At 40.9% G+C, this 23,872-nt stretch overlaps 1 protein-coding gene across 1 annotated transcript in view; it reads right to left on the reverse strand.

Annotated features, from left to right (window-relative positions):
• Window positions 1-23,872, reverse strand: part of SORCS3 (sortilin related VPS10 domain containing receptor 3) — a 565,499-nt gene that overhangs the window by 231,069 nt on the left and 310,558 nt on the right. The window lies entirely within an intron of this gene.

Here is a 23,872-nt window from a genome sequence, read left to right on the forward strand (position 1 = left end):
CTCATGCCCAGCTCCATACCTGATACACAGTAGGTGCTCTGCTCACTCTCGAGGCTATGAGCCCTTACTCCCATCTGTCTGATGTTACTGCCTTCACGAGCCTGTCCTCAATCAAGGGTTATGCAGCTAAGAGGAACTCACCAATGTCTGAAAATGAATGAATAAACAAATAAGCTGCCACCTCACTAGGGTGCAAACCCACCCCACGTGAAGCAGGGGGGGTCTCCTGGTCTCCCCTCCTTTACCATGAAGCAGACCCCTTCCCCAGCCTGCATCCTTCTAGCTTTTGTCTGCTCTTCAGGAGAGACGAGGGGGCCAAACTCAGAGGCCATAAAGTCCTGAATCACCTGAGGATACACCTTAGTGTCTGGGAGAAGATGTGGAACATGCTGATCCCTCATTTTGATTCTGGAAGCTACTCCCCCGCCCCTCCCCGTGCCCAGGGAAATGTCAAAAACCACTTGAAACAGATCTCACTCTGGGACCTGGAGAATTCCAATGCCTCGCTGTGGAGATCTGATCCGTCTCTGTCTGAATCCCAGTTCCGTCATTTCTAGCTCTGGAACCTTGGGCTCTAAAATCCGAGTTGCCTTATCTTTAAAGTGGAAACAACAGGGCCGTTCTCCAAAGGACCGAAAGAGACAGAGCATGAAGAGCTTGGCACAATGCCCCAAATGTTGTTTCTGTTCTAAAAGATGTTCTGCGTCTCCCTGCAAGACTAGCGTCACCACAACCACCCCCGCTAATCGGCCTGTCACTAACCCATCCTTCCTTTCAGTTTTCCCCCGTAGGGGGTTTCTACTGGCAACTTTTCAAAGAAAAAGGGTATTCAAAGGGTGAACATAAAGCTGGACCTGGTCCCATATTTTTGCATAAATTTTTCAAATGGGAAGTGCAATTTCAAGGAAAATTTCGGGTAATCACCATCACCATCAAAAAGTACTTAAGTGCCTATTAAGTGAGTGGTGCTGAGGGAAGAGAACAGGACAGCACAGACACTGCCCTCCAGGCACACTTCAAAAACTCACTTAGACACTATCTGTTCTTTTCAGAACCCAGCCAAACCCAAAGATTTTCCTAGCCCTTACCCCTCTGACAGCATTTGATTCTTGTTGAAACCTTGAACCTCTCTCCTTCCCTATATTCCATGACAGTGTTCATTTCTGAGTTTCTTCCTGCTTCCAGGAACAGTCTTCCTTTGGCTCCTTTGCTGACTGCTGTTTATCTGTGTTCTGTTCTGCCAATTACTGGCTGTGTGACCTCTGAAAACTTACCTAACCATCCTGAATCTTGGTATTGTCTGTAAAATCCAACTAATGATACCTACTTTATAAGGTTGGTTTGAAGATTATGGGGAAAATTGGATGGGACCCCATCTCTTCACAAACCTTTTGACATGATAGATAAAATAAAAGTCAAAACCTTAAATAGTTTCCAAGCGTGGAAGTAAATTTCCATGGGTCAAAATCAAACTGAGAACTCAGAACCAAAGTGGTAATCAGGGGCTGACTTCATCATGATCCATAGTGTTTTGTGAACTAAATGTAGGCTCTGGAAACTGAGGGGTGGATTCTAACATGTATACAAGGAAAAGAGAAGTCTTTATGCCCTACAAGGGAAATAGCTAGGGACTGTCCATATATAAGTTTGAAGTGTTATTGGACATGACACAGAGCCTTGAAATAGGTAAGCCACTAACTGGGCAAACAACACATTGCCTTCTAATCAGAACCTTGGAGTAGGGTGATGTGGGAACAGCCACCCAAAAGAAAACAAAATCCCAGGCTAGCTATTGCTATGGGTCTGGAGTTTATTCACATGACCTCCATGATGTATATGCGTATTCCCACCCATACTCCTAGGTCTCAAACAGAAGCAACTGCAAAACCACCCTGGGGGATATTTTACAATCCAGGGATCCCTGAAAGAATGCAAAACAGACAACTCCACGTGAAGATGAGTTAAAACTTTAAAAACATGTACATAACCACCCCCCTCAACATACACACACACACACACACACACACACAAACCACTCTGAGGTTTGAAATCATTGCAATTAATGGATGAATTATAAAGAGGCTAGAGCATTAAAATTAGCACAATGCTTAGTATATATTTGGTACTCAACAGTTCTGATCTTCCTCTCTCTTTTCTTCTATACCCTAAACAGTGCTTCCAAAGTCCTGCCCTTGTCTCTGTGTGTAGGGCATTTATTTTTAGTTTTGCTATATTTTATTCATCCATTCATTTAACAAAGGAGCACATGACCAGGGCTGAGGTTTAAGAAGACTGCCCTTTAGGCTGCCACCATATTGATCATATACCACTACAAAAAAAAAAAAAAAAAAAAAAAAAAAGGAATACAAGAATCCAAGGCAGTAATGGAGGTCCAGGGACCAAGCAAGAAGCAGGCAGTTCTAGGGAAAGGTAATCCATCTGCCTTCCACAAGAGGGCGGCCAAGTGGTAAAAAGGTGTGAGAGAAGGAGTTAGTGGGATGGAGTTAGTGGATGGAGCCACTGACGAATCGCCAGCTCTACTTATGGACTCTAATGGCTGGATCCATGACTTGGACCCAAAGCTTAGGAGCATAAAGCACTCTTCCAAACTTTCTGTGAGAGCTAAAAAAGCCAACAGGTGGACACTGGAGCATGAACCCTCCTGCCTCCCCTTTACACAACAGGGCTGTAGGTCAGGGATTTCAGAAGTTATTTCATGGAACAGAGATGTTCATCCTGGAGCAGATGAGAGCCATAGGACAGGTACTAAAGCCATGTCACCTATGTGAAGGGTTTTCCTATGAAGAGAGAGGGGACTTGTGAGCTTCAGGAAACAGAGTGTTTTTGAATGAGGTAGTGCAAAAAGAGAAACTATTTCCAATCAGTGGAAGATGAAAGGAAGTAGATTTTATTTTGATGTGGTAAGTCCTTAGCTAGTAGTTAGAATTATCCGAAACCAGAATTGGCTGCTTTGAGGAACTGAGCAGCCTGAAACTGGAAGCATGTAAACAGAAGCTATGTGGTTGCTGTCAGAACTAATATACAAAGGGTTTGGGTGTTAAACTAAAGACCCTTCCAGCTCATGGATTCTATAAGAATGGATTAAGAAGATTAAAAAAAAATAAAGAGAGAAGGTTAAAAGCAGCAGTAAACACAACTACAAAAATATTTTCCAGTGAGAATACATAAAATGAATTCCATACCTGGAAGTATTATTAAAAACAAAAAGAATTTAATGAAATAAATGATAGTAAGTGTATTTTTAACTCTCTCCTTTCCCAGTTTCATAACACAGGGTGAGTACTTAGATACACACAGGCAATCCAAAGGAACACCACCAAGTGACACTGGCACAATTGAAATGCTAAAAATGCCATAGTTCACGTGTTGTCATCACCTTCCTCCTCTGTGTATATTTCCATGATAAAGAGAAAGAGCTGGATAATCTGAACACTCCCGTCTTCAGCTCTGTAATTAGAAGACATGGGCCCTGGTGCATTGCAAATGGAGTCAGAATCCCAGCTTGTGACTTAATGAGCGAAGACAGCCCAGTCACAGACGTCCAAGAGCCGATGATTTTCTGTTGGGAAACAGTCCTCAATGATATACGGTCCTATTAGCCAACTATTACCCAGCAGGCCTCCTTTGCCTGAGACCTCAGGCCTTTCTAGCTTTGAGTCTGGGCAACTAGGCATTAAAGAGACCGAAGGCTCAAACAATCGTGGGAGGTAACTTCACCCAAGAGAAAATATCCCTTGAAGTCCTAGAGAAGTTAAAATTCAAGGTAGCAAAAGAAGAAATTTTAAAAAGCACAAAACAAGCAAACAGAAAAAACAAAACCAAACCAAACCCTGCCCTGAAGGAAAAGGAAATCTGAGTCAGCTCAGCCAATCAGAGACTAAATCATAAGAAAATCAGTGTCATGTGCTCAGCTGTGGGGCCTGAGAGGAGGCAGCGCTGGCTTATGCCGAGCAGAGATCTCACACTGAAGTGGGACTTAGCACAGCTAAGAGTCCTTCTTAGAGCATGCCTATGCCCTTACCAGCATAATTCGCATTCTACAGAAAGTGAACCCAGTTCAGAGATGCTAAGCCATCCCCTCCAGGTAACACATCTGAGAAAAGGAGAAGCACAGAATTACAAATCCAGGCCTTCTGAGCCCAAGTCCAGCTCTCTCTGGAGCCTATCACTCTGTACGTGAAGAAGGTCTGCTTTCAGCCGTGTTTTAACGATGGGATGTCCCCTAAAGTATTTCCCTAACTGAGCCTATTTCCATAACTGGCCTGTTGCCAAGTACGTTTTGAGCACTAAGTACCCCAATAGGGTCCCTTCTTTGGTGAAATCCCCCTCATCCTTCAGGGTCCAGCTAACTCCCTCTCCCAATATCCTCTAGGCTCCAAAGACCCTTCCTTGCTGGTGGTCTCAGACAGTCACTAGTTTCAAAGGTTCCCAAAGTCTCAGACCAAGAGAAACAGAGTCGGGGAGAAAAGCTCACACCTTAAATTCTGAAGCAAGTTGGAAGTCCACAGGAAGTTGGTGGAAAGCAAAACTGAAGATTATCTTTAGGTTTTGAATAGTTTGTTTATGATAAAGAAATGACTTACTCAAATAGCCTTTGTTATTTCAACATGGACAGTCCCCATCCTCTAAATGATGTATGTTAACAAGAAAAGAAATAATTTCCAATCTTTGCATAATAAAGCACCAACTCCATAGACTAACCCAAAGGGCCCTCACTGACTGACCTCAGACTAATTTCCTGGCTCCTCCCCATCACACATTCTGTGCTTCAGACAAACTAAACCACTTACCAATCTCAGCTATATCCCCCTTTCCCCACCTTCACAAGTTCACGTAGACTTTTTGCACTGCCTTGAATACCTTCCCCATGTGCTTATCTGATCCTCTTTCTAGGAACCACCCCCTGCAAAAAGCCAAAATTTTCATCTTCCAAACACTGTGCCTGGATCTCCCTCTACTGAACTCCTACAATATTTACTTTTACTTCTTCAGTGGGATGTGAGGGTAGAAGTATGTATTTACTTGACATTTCTAAATGACATTTTAGCAGTAAGTATATTTTTCCTGTTAAGTCTTGTCTCTTGAAATCCCTCTATGATTTCAAAACATTAGGTAATTTTCATACTTCTCTGAGTTCCATTTTACAAGTGAAGAGTTACAGTACAGAGTATTCAGTCACAGAGAACCAGAGTATGGCCAAGCTTGGTAAACACTCTACATGCAGTTGAGAAGAATGTGTATTCTTCTTTGTTGGATGAAATATTTTATCAATGTCAGTTAGATCAAGTTAGTTGATTGTGTTGTTCAAATCTTCTACATCTTTACTGATTTTTCTTTCTGCTTGTTCTATAAACTACCAACAAAGAACCAAAAACTTAATTTTTAAAATACCATTTTAAAAATCATATTTATGAAATGCTTAGTGGTAAATCTGATAAAAGAGGTGCAAGATCTATAAACAAAAACTAGAAAATGTTACTGAGTTAAATTAAAGAAAACCCAAATAAATAAAAACTAATGTGCTCATGAATCAGAAGACTCAATATTTGTAAAATAAAAATTCTCCTCAAATTGATCTATAGACTTTATATAGTCTTAATAAAAATTCCAGGACCCCTTTTTTGGAAGGCAGAAATTGACAAGTTGATTTTAAAATTCATATAGAAATGCAAAGTACCTGAATGAACAAGACAACTTTGATAAAGAAGGACAATTCTAACAGACTTGCTCCCTGACTTGAAGACATTATAAAACTATAATAATCAAGACATTGTGGCATTGGTTTTAAGACAATCAAACAAATGGGACAGAATAGAGTCCGGAAATAGACCTGTATGGATATGGACAACTGAATTTTGACAAAAGTACAAGGGCAATTCAATGGAGAAAGAATAGGTCTTTCCAATAAATGGTATTGGAACAATTTGGCTCCCATATGCAACAATAATGAACTTTGATGCATACATCATACCATAAACGAATTTAATTCAAAATAGATCATTGGTCTAAACTTTATAAAACATCTAGAAAAGAGCAGAAGAGAAAATCTTTGTGACCTTGCCCTAGGCAAAGTTGTCATAGATATGACTCCAAAAGCATGAGCCAGAAATAAACAACTGAAAAATTACACTTCATCAAAATTATGAGCTTCTCTTCACTGAAAGACACTGTTAAGAGAATTTAAAGACAAGCTATGATAAAGGAGAAAAATATCTGCAAGTCATATATCTGATAAAGGACTTTTCTCCAGAATATAGAAGGATTCTTAACACTCAATAATAAGATAAAAACAACCAAATTTTTAAATGGGCAAAATATTTTCTCAGAGACACCAAATAAATATAAATAGCAAATCAAATAAAAATATAAATAGCAAATAAGCACATGAAAAGATGTTCAAAACATCCTTAGTCACTAAAAGAATGGAAATTAAAATCACAATGAGGTACCACGATGGTTAACATTATTTTTTAAAAAAACTAACTATAGCAAATAAAACTACATCAAACTAAGAAGCCTTTGTACAGCAAAACTATCAACAGAACAAAAAGGCAGCCTACTGAGTGGGAGAAGATACTCACAATGACATATCCTATAAGGAATTAATGTGCAAAACATACAAAAAACACAACTCAACATCAAAAAACCACAAATCATCTGATGAAAAAATAGGCAGAGAACCCGATTATGCATTTCTCCAAAGAAGACATACAAGGGGCCAGGAAAAGATGCTCAGCATCACTAGTTAGAGAACTGCAAATCAAACTCACAAGAAACCACCTCTCCTGTCAGAAAGCCTGTCAGCAAAAAGACAGCAAATAACAAGCGCTGGCATGGCTGTGGAGGAGAGGGAACCTTGCACACTGCTGGAAGGACTGAACACTGATGCAACCACTATGAAAAACAGTATGGAGCTTCCTCAAACAACTAAGACTAGAACTGCCATATGATCCAGCTATTTCACTTCCAGGTATTTACTCGAAGAAAACAAAGACACTAATTTGAAAAGATACATGCAGTCCAGTGTTCACTGCAGCATTATTTGCCATAGTCAAGATGTGGAAACAACCTTAGTGTGCACTGATAGATAACTGGATAATGAAGATGTGGTATATGTATGCACTGGGATATTTCTCAGCCATAAAAAAAAAATGAAATCTTGCCATTTGCAACCGTATGGATTGATCTAGAGGGGTTTATGCTAAGTGAAATAAGTCACAAAGAGACAGACAAATATCATAACTTCATTCATATATAAAATCTAAAACACAAGACAAACGAAACAAAACAAAAGCAGGTTCATAGATAATACAGAGAACAAACGAGTGGTTGCCAGAAAGGAGGAGGCTGGAGGTAGGCAAAGTAATTAAAGGGATTAAGAGGTACAAAGCTCCAGTCATGCAGTAAATAAGTCACAAGGATATGATACCCAGCATAAGGAATATGGTCAACAATATTATAATAACTTTGTATGGTAACAGATGGTTACTCAACTTATCATGGTGATCATTTCCTAGTGTATGCAAAGTCAAACCATTGTGTAGCACACCTGGAAGTAACATAACATTGTATGTCAACTATATTTCAGTAAAACGAATTAATTAACTAATTAATTACAAACTAACCATAACAAGCATTAATGAGGATGTGGAACAACTGTAACTCTCATGCAATGCTGGTGGAAATCCGACCTGGCACAACCACTTTGGAAAACAATTTGGCATTTTCTCAAAAATTTGAAGCTGTATCTACCGTATAACCCAGTCATTCCACTATTAAGCATTTGTTCAAGAGAAATAAAAGCATATATCTATACAAAAACTTGTGCAGGCATGGTCATAGCAGCTTTATTTGTAATAGCCAAAACCTAGATTAATCCATCAATAGGTGACTAGATAAACCAGTTTTACTATATCCATGCAATGAAACACTGTACCTCCAAAAAGTAATAAACTATTGATACATGCAGCAACATGGATGAATCTCAAAATATTGGAAGAGAAGAAAGCCACACAAAAACAGAGTACATTTCTTTTATATAAAAGTCTAGAGAATGCAAACTAATCTATAGTCACTGTCAGCAAACCCCTGACTGTGAATGCTGTGAAGGATGAAGAAGGTGGGAGGAAGGAATTATGAAGGAGCACAGAGGGTGATGGATATGCTGATTTTCTTGACTCTTGTTATGAATGCATGGGTGTGTTAATGTTAAAACTTATCAAATTGGTACACTTTAATGTGAGCAGTTATGGAACACCGATTATACCATAAATACAATAAAGTTGTTTATGACAATCTTAAGGCAACTCGTAGAGTAACCTTAGTTTTATTTTACATAATGTTTATAAGCACTTAAAAACGTTTAACTCCAAGAGAATGAATACCTTAACCCTTCAATGCACGTATCTTCAAGAGATAACTCTTCAAATGTTGCATCAGACATTTGGAAGCTATGTCAGACCTTCTCCCTAAATATGCTCTCATAACAATCTAGGATTCTGTTTTGTCACGTCCGGTATGTTCACCATAAACACCTTTGGGGCAATCAATTTTGCAGTACAACTAATTAGCCATAAAACAATTTTGCCAGAAAAGATAAAATAACTAGCGGGCAGTTTGGTTTCAACTTGTAGACAATTTAGTTTCATTTCACCGTTGACGCACTACGTCTCCCACTTTTCCATTGTATAAATCTTAGGCCTTATAGTGGTCTACACAGTGATGAGTAGATATTGCAGTCTTTAAGAGGGGATGATGACAACTCTCTATATAGGCTTGATAGAAAATACAGTGATAAGAAAACTTACAGGAAGTGTGAAACAAGCAGAGCCAGATTGCACACTCTGCTAGAGGATGATAAGAAAGCAGTCTGCAAACCCTTCAGTGAGCCCAGCCACTCTCCCACCCGTCAGAACCAAAAGCTGACCAACCTACAGCAAATGTAAAAGAGGCAGCTAGTAACTCACACACAGGCTTTGAGAGCTTTAATTATCGAGTCTTGGGCTGATTTAGATACAGCAGCTTGTTCCCTCATGTCATCTTTACCAAATTTATCACACAACATGAGAAGCTGGAGGCAAAAGACGAATCAAGCTCCTCCTATTCCCCAAAACAGAAATGGTTACATGGTTCCTGTTGAGTTTCAGTTTCCTGAAAACGGTGAAAATGTTTTGCTACTTGATAGCGGAGAACATGATGCATACAGAATTTAGGTATTTGGTACAGAATCTGGCTTTGATGATTTGGTGCAATATAAGGACTGCGCATGTGATGAAACATTTAGATGAAGTTCAGATATGTAGTACCAGTTACACACGTTACATATATCGACAAGAATTAGCAGCGTCCCTCCTCGGCTTTACTTCCAGGGGCAGCTGAAGAGATTTACAGCAGATTTGTCAAGATCATGAGGAATTTATGTCCAACATTAGATCCTGAATCCTTAATGATCAACTTCGAGAAAGGAAGTATCATAGCTTTCTCTAAGACATGCCCAAATACGACCATGACCATCAACCTACACACATTCGAAATATATTCAAATACTTTTTGTATTTTCATTTTTCACAATAAATTTTTTTTTACTTTGTTTTATTTTCCATGTTTCATTGTGTTCTTTCTAATGTCCCTCTTTTAACTTATTTTCATTATTTTGTCTCTTACGGCAAAAGCTGTCTTCTGACCAATTAGTTATGCAGCTGAACCGTTCGCAGTGAAACTGCTTGTGGCAAAGATTCAATACCTAGAACCCAACTCCATAGCCCTGTCACCGCTGCCATCAATTACTCATTTGATCAATGCTTCTTTCCACAGCAGCAGAGATGGTATCGGTATCCTTCATTCTTGCATCCCGAGGTCCTGGTATGCAGTAAGTGCTCAGTAAGTGTTTGTTGAATAGAGCCTCTTAGACCCAGTATCTAGGTACCAAAGATCAAGTTGTTGACACTTTCAATTAAATACCCTCGAAGGGAAGGGACAGGTTTGGCTCTCTCTGCTTTTCGCCATCTTCCCATTTATTTTATCCATATTCGTTTGAGAAACAAATTCTTTCAAGACTTTAAAACATGAATCTATGTCAGACTCTGTTAAGCTCTAGTATCTGTCAGTAAGTTACTTGGGAGGAAAAAAGAGAAACTCTATGGCATGCTTTTCAGTTACTTTTAATGATTAAATTGTGGTACCTGTAATAGTGATTAAGTGGATAATATCAGATTTTACCCGATTATTAAACTGGCATTTTTAGCATCAAAAAGGGAAAGAGACATAAGCCTAAGGCTAGACAGATTCTATCAGGACTAATGACCTACTAGTGACACTTGGAAGTTCCCTTCAGGGGCTGGAGCCTCTGGGCTAGAAGGTTCCAGAGACCATCCATGCCTGAGTTAAACACTGGAGAGAGCAGATTCCTTAGCCACCTTTCAGCATCTTATGAAAATATTCAAGTCCAATATTAGTACAGCAATATTTGAAGAAAGAAAAGTTAATATTTCTTTTTCTTTTTTCTCCTCACTCATTCCCTAGCTGCCTATTACGAAGCTTCTAGATTACAATCCCTGGTACTTCTACCAAGTGCTTCAAATTAAAAAGTCTCCATTTAAAAAGCCTTGTTTCAATCACTTACTCAGACAGCACTGCAGGCTGCTGCCTCCGGCACTCAGAGCAGCCAAGGGAGGCACAGGGCAAAATGTCAGAAAAGCAGCTAAAGCGAAGAGCAACCAAAAAAGAAGGTCACTGTCCCCTCCATGCTGCACCTTGGTGGCGCCGCCTACCAGGGCCTCCCCTCTCCCAGTCAGCGTGTTTGAGAAACAAACATCTCCTCTGTCGGGAAAGAAATGTGCTGTGGGCACAGCCGTGGCCTCAGATATTTTCACAGGTAATCAGACCATCCGATCAATGGTGTCCGTGTGGCTCTCTCCCCACGGTCAGGGTTATCAGGCACCCCTCCCTCCTGTGACTTCCATGCAGTCACCAAGTCGGCTTCTCTATTCAAATCACTCTATAATTTCTCCCCTTTCTTTCCAATCCCACAATTATTACCTTAATTCAGATCTTCGTTATCTCTTGTCCAGGGACAATTTAAGATCTTTGGATGTCTTAAACACAGAAAAACATTTTGGTCTCTTGACCTCTTATGCACTTAAAAATATGTAAAACCATAAAATAAAAAGTGTTCCAGTATACTGCAATGAATAGCTTTTTTTCTAGATTTTTCTTAAAAGTTGCGATAAATTTAGGTAATTTTGCCTAGGGAAAGCTTTCTCTAGAAAGTCATTGAGTTTTGAAAGATAGAGGACTAGCTAGGTAAAGAAGGAGGAAAGGATAACCAGAAGGAAGTGCATGTGCCAGGTATTTTGATGTAAAACAAGAAGATAAAGTTCCCTGCTGTATGACTGAACAGAGGGCATGGAGAAAGGGCTAGAAAATGAGAGCATCCAAACCATGATGGTCCATGTGCTGAGCTGACTTTATCTTCCAAGCTGTGGGGAAGCCAATGACGAATTGTAAGAAGATATCTAACACATTCACGTAAATCAAACCTCTTTCTGTGAGGTTTCAAATGCAAAGAGTGGACCAAAATAAACGACCAGAAAACAAAGTAAAGAAAACAAATCTAGCTTAGCCAAGCAAATAGCCATTATTCTCAAAAATAAGTTTCCAGCTGAGATTTCTTTCATACTGTGCCCCAGTGTTCTCTCCATGGCCAGGAAACCATCTTTTCTCTTGGATGCTCTATGATTTCCTAACCTAACCCAGGGTCAAAGCCAAAGGCTAGTTTGAGACCTTCCTGAGCAGTCTCAGGGACTCTCACGAGGATCCGGTTTCCACCCCAGGGATAAGCCCCACCGTCACTTCCTTAACCTCCCACCCCACCCCCACAGCAGATCCTTCCTGGTGGCTGGTTCCATTTCGTTCGCCTCAGAAGCAGTCACGCTACACAGAGGAGATTCTTGCCCTCTCCTCACACAGGGCAGTAGAGCCCCAAAGGACAAGACTTCTGTCACTTAGCCATCTGGATGCGCATTTATGTTACAGGCTGAGTTGTGTCTCTCCAAATCCAAATGTTGACTCGGAACCCCCAGGACCTAAGAATGTGACTATATTTGGAAATAAGATTTTTTAAAAAGTTAAGTTAAAACGAGGTCACTTAGGATGGGCCCTAAAGCAGTGTGTTACATATAAGAAGAGGAAATTGGCACACAGAAACACAGAGGGGGGACCTTGTGAAGGGACAGAGAGAACAGCCATCTCTAAGCCCAGGAGAGAAGCCTCAAGAGAGACCAGCCCTGCTGACCCCTTGACCTCAGGCTCACACTTCTGGCACCGTGAGACCCTATGTCTCTGCTCTTTAAGCCGTCCCGTCCACGGTGCTCTGTTGTGGCGGACCTAGCAATATCGATGGGGAACACTTGTTTTTCTATCATAACTTCTCTTTGGAGGAGCTCTTCTTATTTCAGGACTGCACGGGTGAGTGTCAAGAGGAGTCAAAAGTATGACGTAGGTGGCCTGTGCCTGGTTGTGTGGATGCCTGGGCTTCCAAGAAGCAGGTGCAGGTAAGTGGAGGATCTTGCCTGCTGTGGGACAGAAGGCCCACTGAAGCCGGGGGAAGGTCAGTGAGTGTGTTAGTTTCCTATGACCGCTGTAACCAATTATCACAAACTCAGTAGCTTAAGACAACATGAGTTTATTATTTTATAGTTCTGGAAGTCAGAAGTCGCACCTGAGTCTCATGGGGTTAAAATTAAGGTGTCAGCAGGACTGTCTTCCTTCTGGAGGCTTTGGAGGAGAACCCACTCCCTTGTCTCTTTCAGCTTCTAGAGGCTGCCTGCATCCTTGCCCCGTGGCCCCATCCTCACAGAGCATCATTTCAGCATCTGCTTCCCTTGTCCCATCTCCTTTCTTTTATTCTTCTGCTTCCCTCTTGTAAGAACGTGTGTGACTACACTGGGGACACCTGGCTAATATGGGCTACTCTCCTCATCTCATGATCTTAACTTTAGCACATCTGCCAAGTCCCTCTTGCCCTTCAGGGAAAGGTATGCACAGGTCTGAGGATTCAGAGGTGGCCATCTTTCAGGGGAGGGAGCATCACTCAGTTTAAGACAGTGAAGAAAACCAGAGGGAGGCACAGCCCAGAGGGACTGAAGAACAGAGAAATGTCAAAGGAGACTTGCTGGGTGAGAATGTATGGCCTCTGTCCTTGACCCCAGGAATCTTCAGCTACCACAACCAAAATCCCAAAATGGTTGTTATAGTTGGTTAGAATTTCCCCAGGAACAGACACTGAGATGAGAATTAAGGGGTTTATTTGGGAGATGGTATAGGAGTAGAGAAATTACAGGCAGTAGGGGGCAGTCAATATAGAGTATGTTATAAAGCCAGCTAAGTCTCTGGGCAACTAGAGCTCAATCCCACTGGGACATTCTGGGAAAAAAAGATCACATGCTTTGGGAGTTGTCCCACATGAGAAGCAAGAAGCAAGGGAACCAGGGTATCTGTACACCAAACTTCACTGGTCATTGGCTGAGGGCTGCTCCCACATACTAGTTCCCCGGCACTTCTGCAGAAGAGGGTAGAGGAGCCTCTAGAGGATCTGGAGAAAGCCCTCCAGCAAAGAAAGGCAAATCTTGCAATCAGAAGTCAGTGGGAGCATACCACAGTGGAAATACCAAATGGATACGAGCCGAACACCAACAGTGTCTAGTAAAATTAGGTTTCTCATGGAAATCAGTGACATGGCCGAGCTTTGCATCCTCACTGATGTGAGGCTGAAACAGCCCATAAATACGAGGTAACAGCTGACATCTGGATTGCACAGAGAATACGCATCAATGGAAAGGGATTTCTGTGCTGGTCTTATATTTGATGTCTATAAACCTGTCACTATTGCAACTCATGCTGCAGTCTCTTCCGCTGAGAAACCAGCCTTAAACTCTTTGCTAGCTGGCCCCCATTCAGGACTTCTATAGAGTCCCGTTTCCAGTATTTCCCTGGTCTGAAGCCAATTCCGCCCCCACCCCTACTCCCACCACACTTGGCTTAGACCTCAATCTGCACGGCTGCGCATCTCTCTTGCTCTTTTGAGTAGAAGAAAATAGATTGCAGAGAGTTTCCCTCCACCTACTACTTCCTCCCTTGATTAAAAAAAGAAAATTAAAAAAGAAATTACAAAAAAAAATCCCCAACTGTTATTTTCGCCTTCCATTTCACCGAGTCCTCAGCCCTTCGCCTCCGTTCCTAGCCATAAATCAGGCATTTCTGGAGCTTCCATGTCCAAATGCACAAGGACAATATGCATGTACTTTTAAGTAAGAAGTAAATGCTCTATAATTTAATTTTCTCCTCTCACATTAAACCTGCCATGCTTCGCATAATCGGAGTGATAAATGCAGAGTCAGACTTCATCTTCCTGACATTAATACCCATCAGTACTTCAAATGCAAACAATTGTGACATTCGACTTTATAAAAATTACCAAGTGCACCAAATCTGCTTAATTAAACCATTTAAAAGTTGCTTTTGTTACATTTAATGAATGATATATTATACTGCAATGAAACACGCAGCAATACAAATACTTCACAATGCTTCCAATTAAGACTCACTTCACTTATGCCAATTGACAACACAAGTGTTCCACACTTCATTCAGTTTGTGCATTTTAAATGAACTGGGTAGTGAGAAGGGTGCTTCTTTGCTAATGAGTTTTGTAATCAAGGCATCTATTTTAATTTCAAATTGCCTAGATTGGGGGAAATTGCTAGACTAAATGACTGGTACTAATTAGGATTATAAAAATATTCATCATGCCATGGAATTAACACGGGGGTCTGATTTTCCTACATTTGCATATTGCTTGAGTTTTGGGGGAAAAAATCTTGACAAATTGTCTTCTCTTTAGCAAATTGAACAAACACTATATCTGTTTTAGCCCTTCTTTTCATTTAAAGCATAATACATATTCATGTTTGTAAATGAAGTTAAATGATTTCAACTTCCATCTTCATTACCATATTAAAGATGTTGTCTCCATAAGCTTCCTTAAAAAACTGCAGATTATAGTATTACCTATTTGAAAGGCAGACTTTTGTTTAATCTATATATTAACCCAAGCACTGGAACAAATGGATGGGGAAAGTGAGCAAAACTGGATGAAACCTGAAAAAAAAAAAAACCCACAACTGCTTTGTTGTTTATTGTCTGCCTGAGGCAGAATTAATTAGTCCTATGACCAACCATCAGGAAGCAGTCTGATGGTTTTCCTTGTCAGTTCCCGCCTTGGCAAGTGTCATCAGCTGAGGGAGGAAGGACGTTTTAGAGGCCACACTGGATGCATCTGAAGGTCGGGTCTCTGCCTGGCTGATTCTGCTGTCTCCCTAGCGTAGTGTTCTGTGGGGCTAGGGATCAGTGTAAAGTAGCCCATATGGAATCCTGCCCCCAGGTGGTGGAAAGTCCATCCATCTACCAGCAAGAGTGAGGCGTGGTGGTCATAGTGCGGGATCTATGCCAGGCCTAGAAAGCAGGCCAGGCCCCTCCCTCCAGGTGACCTTGAGCAAGTGGATATCACCTTCAGGAGTCACATGCTCACCTGTTACTTGGAAATAAAAACATCCACTTTGCAGATTCCTATGAGAATCCAATATAATCATGTATATTAAAGCATCATCAGTCCCATACATGGGAGATACTTAAGGACACAGATCTCCATCTCCGAGAAGCACCTACATGTTCAACACCGAGTAACATAATATGGGGAGGGTAAGAGTTACTAGGTGCAAACCTCTTCCTTTGTCTACACCTCTTGGCGCCAGAGTCATCTGATTCCATCACAGTTGTCAAATCAAATAACCAAATACTAATTCAATTTTAGGCTACAGCCACAAAATTCATCTGAAAAACTACCAGAATAAATCAGTTCCTTAACATCTATCTATTGTGGGTGTATCTAAATAAAAAAACCTACATCTGTTACTAAGTTGTCAATAATGTGCATTGAGGTTACATCCGACAAGAACATTTTCTGCTTCTGAGAAAAAAAAATAATTCCCAGAGTTTCACAGTTCAAAAGGGACCTCAGTAAAAAGTAAAGCTAAAGAAAAGAGAAACCTCATGCTTAATATATTCCTCGTTCAGGGAAATTTTCCTCTATGCCACATTGTCTCTTGAAAATGTATTTAAATAATGATTTGAAATGATTTTACCTAAAACTGACCTTATTCCCACCTAAAACCTTTTTCAAGATCACTGCCTTATAATTAGGACTGAACATAAGCTCTTCAATGTAGATTACTTTTTTTATAGATTTTTTATAAAAGATTCTTTAATTATAAAAGTAATCTAATGAAATAATGTAAAATTTGGAAAACAAATGGTATTAAAAAAACCACATAAACATAATTCCATCATCTTAGGAGAACTCAGGGAATATTGAGTAATATTTCCTTCCATTTTTTAATTCTAATTTTTCTCTTTCCTTCATCTGATTTTATTTGTTGCATACTTGTATTCAAAGAGTACTACTTTATTTAATATGAATCATGTATTCATTTATGTATATAATGTATGTAAATGAGATGCATGTTAAATAGGTATTAATATGTATCCATACTGCTACATGGCCATCATGACCACCATCTTAATGGCTGCATAATATTCTGGCAAACGTATTTTCTATGATATAAGGTCCCTTAGATGCTGGGCATTCAGTAATTGTCCATCCCTTTTTTCCTATTAGGAATGACTTTGATAAATATTATTATGCCTAAAGCTTCGTGGTATTATTCCACTGGTATAGTCTCAGAGGTGGAGTATCTGAATCACTGGCTCAAAGTAATGAATATTTGTATGTCTCCTGATAGACACTGCCAAGATGTTTTCCAGGAAGGAAAACTCATTTGCACAACCACAAATACAATTTGGAATAAGAGTTTCACCACAAATTTGCCAACATTGGGTATTTTCCTTATGGCATAGAAAGAAATACATATTTAAAAATAAAACCTCTTAAGTTAATTTTAAATGAGTATATTTTGAAAGTTTCTTTATGAATTCTCTGGATTAGTTAGACATACTGAACATCAATGAATCCTTGCCTTTGGTATAGACTAATTCTCTAAAGTTAATATTTTTAAAAGTCTCCTCTGTCATTTATCTCACTTGCTATCTTCCAAACTTTCCTCTGAGGAATTCACTTTGTGTCTATTTCTTCACCAGTTGAGCCAGCCATAAATCATCTGTATGAAATTAAAAATGACCCCACTGATAGTAGATCCACTAGGGGTAGAAGGTAACGACTGAAAAAGTGCATGAGGGGAATTCTGGGATGCCGGTCATGTTGTGTTTCTTGATCAGGGTGCTGGTTCCATAAGTGTATTCAGTTTATGAAAATTGAGCTCATGATATGTACACTTCTTTGTATGCGTATTACACTTTGATTTAAAATGTTTAAAAACTGGCTTTGACTTTAAAAGGCTAGGTGCTGTCATACCAGGGTGATTTGTCAAGATGGAGGCAGAGAATGGAGGGAGAAGAGAAGGTGTGGGCAGGTCAGATCTACCAGATTCTAAGTCCAGAGAAGCTGGCAAAGGAAGGAATGAGCAGAAGTATTCCTGGGTCCAACTGGAAAACTGGACACCTAGGGTCAGAATTAGGCAAAGGGATCAGAGTTAGGGACACTGGGCAGCAGTGTGAGCACAAAGGACCAGTGCACGTGTGAAAACAAGGTCACTCCATACAGGAAGTGGTGGAGGAGCACAGAGAAGGTCGAGGGCAACCAGAGAAGGCTGCATTACTCCATCTCTCACCTACCTGGAGCCATAGTCACCTCCTTTACCAAAGTATCGCCATGCCTGAATTTCTACCATGAGAGCATAACTGCTTCAGGAAAGATGGTGGTGGAAAATGGTACCCAAGTACCCTTCTTAATACATAGATATGCTGCATCTTCCATTAATTATTTTAGCAAAGGCTTGGGAAGGCAAAGGCCATTGGATTCATACTTTTGCTGAAGGTTGTTCCCTTGAGCTAATATTCTTGTGGACAATGTTGCCGTGGCTGGAGATTCTTACTGCACCCCTCTCACTAAAGGCAAGTCAAAACTGTGCACTAAACCAGTTGTGTCTTTCAGAACTCAGCTCAAATAGATTAATGCTAACATTTGAATAACACAGTGTTCCTACCACCTCCTTCATACAAAATAGGGTGACTCTCACTCAGTTGGTTGTCTTTGTTTTCACCTTCAGGGACGTGGCCTTGTGGACACTGGTGTTTCTATGGAGATGGAGATAGCGCCTTCCTCTTGTACCGATGAGACATCTGTCAGAGCAGCGTGGGCTTCGCCACAGGTGAGAGGCGTTAAGGAGTTTTCCTTCTCTTAAATGATACACAAATGACTTCAGTAGGTATGGAAGAGGACCTAATGACAATGCAACGCTTTTCTTTAAATAAAAGGTATCCTTCAGTCCCACTCTTATTCTGTGGGGAATACGCTTCAGCTACTAAGGAAAGGGATTATCACCTGCCAATCCTGGAGGCTCTGAGTATAATTACATTTCTTTTCTTTTTTTAATTGACATTAAGTAGTTAGTTTACAATGCTGTGTCAGTTTCTGGTGTGCAGCATAATGTTTCAGTCACATACATGCATATATTTGTTTTCACAGGCTTTTTCATGATAGGTTACTACAAGATACTGAATAGAGTTCCCTGGGCTAGACAGAAGAAACTTGTTGTTTATCTATTTTATATATATTAGTATCTGCAAATCTTGATCTCCCAATTTATTCCTTGCCACCCTCTTTCTAATCTGAGGGTTTATATGAGAACAGAAATGAAAGGACCAGCTTCATTTGTACCCCGCATTCCGGAAGTACAGGTATAAACTTCCTTTTGAATTTTCAGGCCCTCCATATGCCAGATACGCCCTAATTCCCCAGTGTCCTGCTCATACTGTGGCAGCCCCAGGTAGGGTCCAATCAGATAAGCCTGCGTGGGACCACCACCATCTCCTCCGCCAGGGACCCTATTTTGCCAGTGACCATGCCTCAAACTGCATCAGCTGCTTAACCAGCCTGTCACTCCATCAGCTACTATTGAACTTGGTGGGTAGCCAGTGATCAAAAAACAAAACAAAACAAAAAACCCATAGCTGCACACCCACCTCCCTCTCAACTACCATAACAGTAACCCTTCATTATGTGTGCTAGTGTTTCAGAGAGTGGTTTTTACTTTGAAATTATGGGCAATTCTAGACTAGTCTTGCCCAGAAGCATCTGAAAAACAATAGTCTCAAATCCCACTGAGCTCCTCATCTCTGCTCGTCAAAGCCAGCTAGATTTGTGAGTTTCATTCTGCCAAGAAGATAATGATAGTACAGGGCTGAGCACTCCCACGTCTCATGCAGAAAAACAGCCATTTTCAACTCTCCACCTCCGTGGAAGGCCCCCTGTGCCCAGATGTATGCATCTGTGAACACATGAGCATGTGCCCATTTTTTTAAAAAAACTATATTGTCTCTCGTCACAATGAGGGATGTTTAAACATCTAGCTTTCTATAGCGATGAGACCAGCACCTACCTTTCTAGGGGACTGCAATGTCCTCAAAATCTTTCCAAAAAGTCTCAATTTCAGTAAGATTATTGAGCTCTCCAGCTATTCCAAAACATCACAATGTGAACTGTTTCAGTCATCAGTGAGGAAACAGCCTAATGGAAGCAACAGAATCCTGTCTCTTAAAGAGCTGGTAAATACACAGCTCTCAAAAGATGCTCTAGAGCTTTGGTTCTGAGAGGAGAGGGGAGGAATAGCTTTTCTTTTATTATTTCCAATTTGGTCAACCATAACCTCTGACTTCCACGGTTTGTTTGTTGTTTTTAAATCTCAAAGATTCTTATAAAACATCTCCAAGATTCTTATACCCAAGAAAGTATTCTTATAATTGTTTTTATGAAGTAATGAGTCATTTAATATTCAAATGCAAGATGGCAGGAGACTCTGTAAGGCAGAGGGGGAGCTGGACTAGGAGTAGCAGGAACTACAGGATGGCCAGAACAGGACTTAGTCAAAAGCCCAAGTCACACTGAGCAGGACACAGAAAGGACTTTGCTAGTTCAGGACACATCAGAAACTGGAGAGTCATGATCCTCCAACAGGGTCAAGTGCAAGGTGCATTTGCCCCTGCTTCCATATCCCTTCACAGCTTTGGAAGCTGGAAAGCCTGGATCATTTTCACCCCTAACCTGTCCCTGATCAGTAGAAGGCAGCCATGTCTCCCATCTGACTGACAACCTGCCATCCAGCATCTCAATTAACACATTATGTGCACCTCTCAATTTCCAGGTATAATTTTGTTCTATCCAGAAGGTATTTCCTTAATGCTCCAGCAGTGCCTTTACTGAATGAAGTCTCCAGGCAAGTCTCCTGCAGCTTTGGGGTAGCAATTTGGAAGGTAGAGCAATTGGATATTGTCCTGTTAAAATATCATTCAATTAGGTCTTTTGTAATACATACAACACAACGAGACAGCCTTACGGATTCTAAAGAAATTGCTAGTGCATTTCATCAAAGGCACAATAATGGAAACATCGATTCGCTCCTCACCACAAACATCTCCCTTCGATGCTGCAGTTACCTCCATGCTAGCACTTTTCATTTTCTCTAGACGAAACCAGCGCCTCAACGCATGCACATCAGAGAAGGCTGCAGACTGAAATAAGACATCTGTCCATCAATCTCAACCATCCTTGCATCTTCATTTGCTGTTCCATAGCATCCCTCACCTTGACTATAAACCAATAAATTATCCCCAAATAAAGATAAACTCTGCTGTACCCTGGATGACTGGGGCTAGGCGTTTTATACCATCTCCATAAATGTTGCCAGGGGCGTTATTCGCCTCCTCACACCATTTATTTAAAAGAGTGGCAGGGCACCAGCTAGAACTTTATGGGCCTAAAGAACATTCAGCCACTTTACACAGAAGATGTCAACAAGAAAGAGAACTTAAGGAACAATATGTCCGGAAATGTGCAGTGTGATTAGGAAAATCCATCAGCACACACTGTCACATTTCCAAGTATCTGTACCAGGTGAAAAAGCCACCACGAAGTCCGAAAGTATCTTGAATGCATTGTATCCACAAGGGTACCTCACAAGCAATGCTGCAGACACTCAGTGCTGGGGACTCAGAGAAAAAGAGTACTTCTGTGTACACACAAGGCATATTGCATATGGTTTATCAACCCCTTGACATGAGACATCTGTTGCCTCTAACCTCGCTTGTTGCTGCATAAGTGAAAATGAGGTTTAAGAGTTCTGAGTTTCACAGCCTAAATGCCCATTGACAGATGACTGGATAAAGAAGATGTGGTATATTTATGCAAATGGAATACTACTCAGCCATAAAAAACGACAACATAACGCCATTTGCAGCAACATGGATGTCCCTGGAGAATGTTACTCTAAGTGAAGTAAGCCAGAAAGAGAAAGAAAAATACCATATGAGATCACTCATATGTGGAATCTAAAAAAAAAAAAGAAAAAGAAAAAAAGACAAATGAACATAAATATAAAACAGTAACAGACTCATAGACATGGAATACAAACTTGTGGTTGCCAGTGGGGAGGGGTGTGTGAAGGGACAGACTGGGAGTCTGAAATTTGTAGATACTGACAGGTATGTATAGAATAGACAAACAAGATTATACTGTATAGCACGGGGAAATATATACAAGATCTTGTGGTAGCTCATGGTGAAAAAGAATGTGACAATGAATATATGTATGTTCATGTAAAACTGAAAAGCTGTGCTCTATGCTGGAAATTGACACAACATTGTAAACTGACTATAAATCAATAAAATAAAATTTAAAAAATTAAAATAAAAAAAAAAGAGTTCTGAGTTTCACCTAAATAAATGACCTTACAGCCACTTAACAACATCCAAATGATTTTTCTCAATATATCTTCAAAGTTCCTGGCTATACTATGCAGCTAAATTCACAGACTCTCTGACATTTGGCTAAGTCTTTCATACAATATCCACTTGATACCATGAAAGAAATGTATTTGCAATGGCTTTTGCTCTGCAAATGTCATATGGGTATCCTTAGGGGACTGCATTTAGCACCTGGCGCCCAACATGAGGCTCCACTAATGAGAGAGATAAAGGTTATGTTGAAAGTATTGTTTAAAGGTGCTGACATCACACACATACACACACACTCACATTTACAATTACATATTCAAATACATACTGTTTTAGAACTTAAAAGAGAGACCAGAGAGAAGAAGCTATTTCAACCAAGGTTATTCTGTAGACATCGCTATGCAAGATAGTGTTCGTAATTATCTATTTCCTTTCACTGATTGACTCCACAATGTGGTTACATAATAGTTTAGCATCAAGCATTGTACTAAGGTTCTGGAGAAAGCAGGAAATGCAAAGAAGCATAATCTAAAGTCTCTTCTCTGAAGTATAGGTGGATCAGCTATAAAGGCCTCATTACCATAGCACCTATGCATCCATCCACTAATTCATTTGGCTGGCAAATGTTAACTGAGCATTATTAAGTACCAGGCACTGTCCTAGGGGCTGCTGCCACAACAGTGAGGAAAACCAGACACCGTCCTGCCTGCCTGGAGCGTGCAATCTAGTGAGGAATGCAGATGATCCCAAATTCACATCAGTGAACAGAAAACCTCACTGTGGCAGGTACTCAGAAAAGAAGGTGCATTGTGTTATGACAAAGAACATCACGGGGGATCTAACTTTGTCTGGGAGTTTAGGGAAGACATCCTGCAGAAGTGATGTTGGATCTGAGAGCTGGTAGTGACAAGGTTTACTTTAGGGAAGAAGATCCCAGGACGAGGAAAAGGAGGGGGACTGCTGGGGTGAGGGGCTGAAAGACGGCCATTGGAAGGGAAGTAGTAACGGTCAGGAGAGAGAAAGAGGGACCAGACCAAGTAGGCACTAACAGAGCCTACTGAGGACTTTGGTCTGCTTTCTACGGCTGATGAAAAAATGCTGAAGGAGTTTAAGCAAAGGCATGATATCATAAGATCTGCGTTTGGGAAATATATTGCTCAAATTATAATATGAATACATACTATAGGAAGTGTACAGATACCTCCTAGGTCCTTGACTTTTGCAACTAAATGGATACAATTAGGAAATACTGGAAGGGAACCCGCTATGTTGGGGGGAGATCAGGTGATCATCTTTGGAATAATGTTGAATCAGGAGTTTTCTGAAACATAGAGGAGACAAGATCAAACACACAGCTGGAAATACGGATCTGAAGCTCAAAGAGGAGGACGTATTGGGCCACTCTGTCTTGGATGTACTTTTAGAAAAATAACAAAAGGGCCACATTTGAGGTTTCCCTTCCTTTGCTAAACTGAGAACAATGGGATTTCCAACTTAAGGCAGCATGGTGTGGTGGGACACGCCTGGACAATGGGAACATGGTGTGGTGGGACACGCCTGGACAATGGGAACATGGTGTGGTGGGACACGCCTGGACAATGGGAACATGGTGTGGTGGGACACGCCTGGACAATGGGAACATGGTGTGGTGGGACACGCCTGGACAATGGGAACACGGTGTGGTGGGACACGCCTGGACAATGGGAACACGGTGTGGTGGGACACGCCTGGACAATGGGAACATGGTGTGGTGGGACACGCCTGGACAATGGGAACATGGTGTGGTGGGACATGCCTGGACAATGGGAACATGGTGTCGTGGGACACGCCTGGACAATGGGAACATGGTGTGGTGGGACACGCCTGGACAATGGGAACATGGTGTGGTGGGACACGCCTGGACAATGGGAACACGGTGTGGTGGGACACG

Source organism: Camelus ferus, chromosome 11 (assembly GCF_009834535.1).
Source record: "Camelus ferus isolate YT-003-E chromosome 11, BCGSAC_Cfer_1.0, whole genome shotgun sequence".
In the NCBI taxonomy this organism is placed as follows: Eukaryota; Metazoa; Chordata; class Mammalia; order Artiodactyla; family Camelidae; genus Camelus; species Camelus ferus.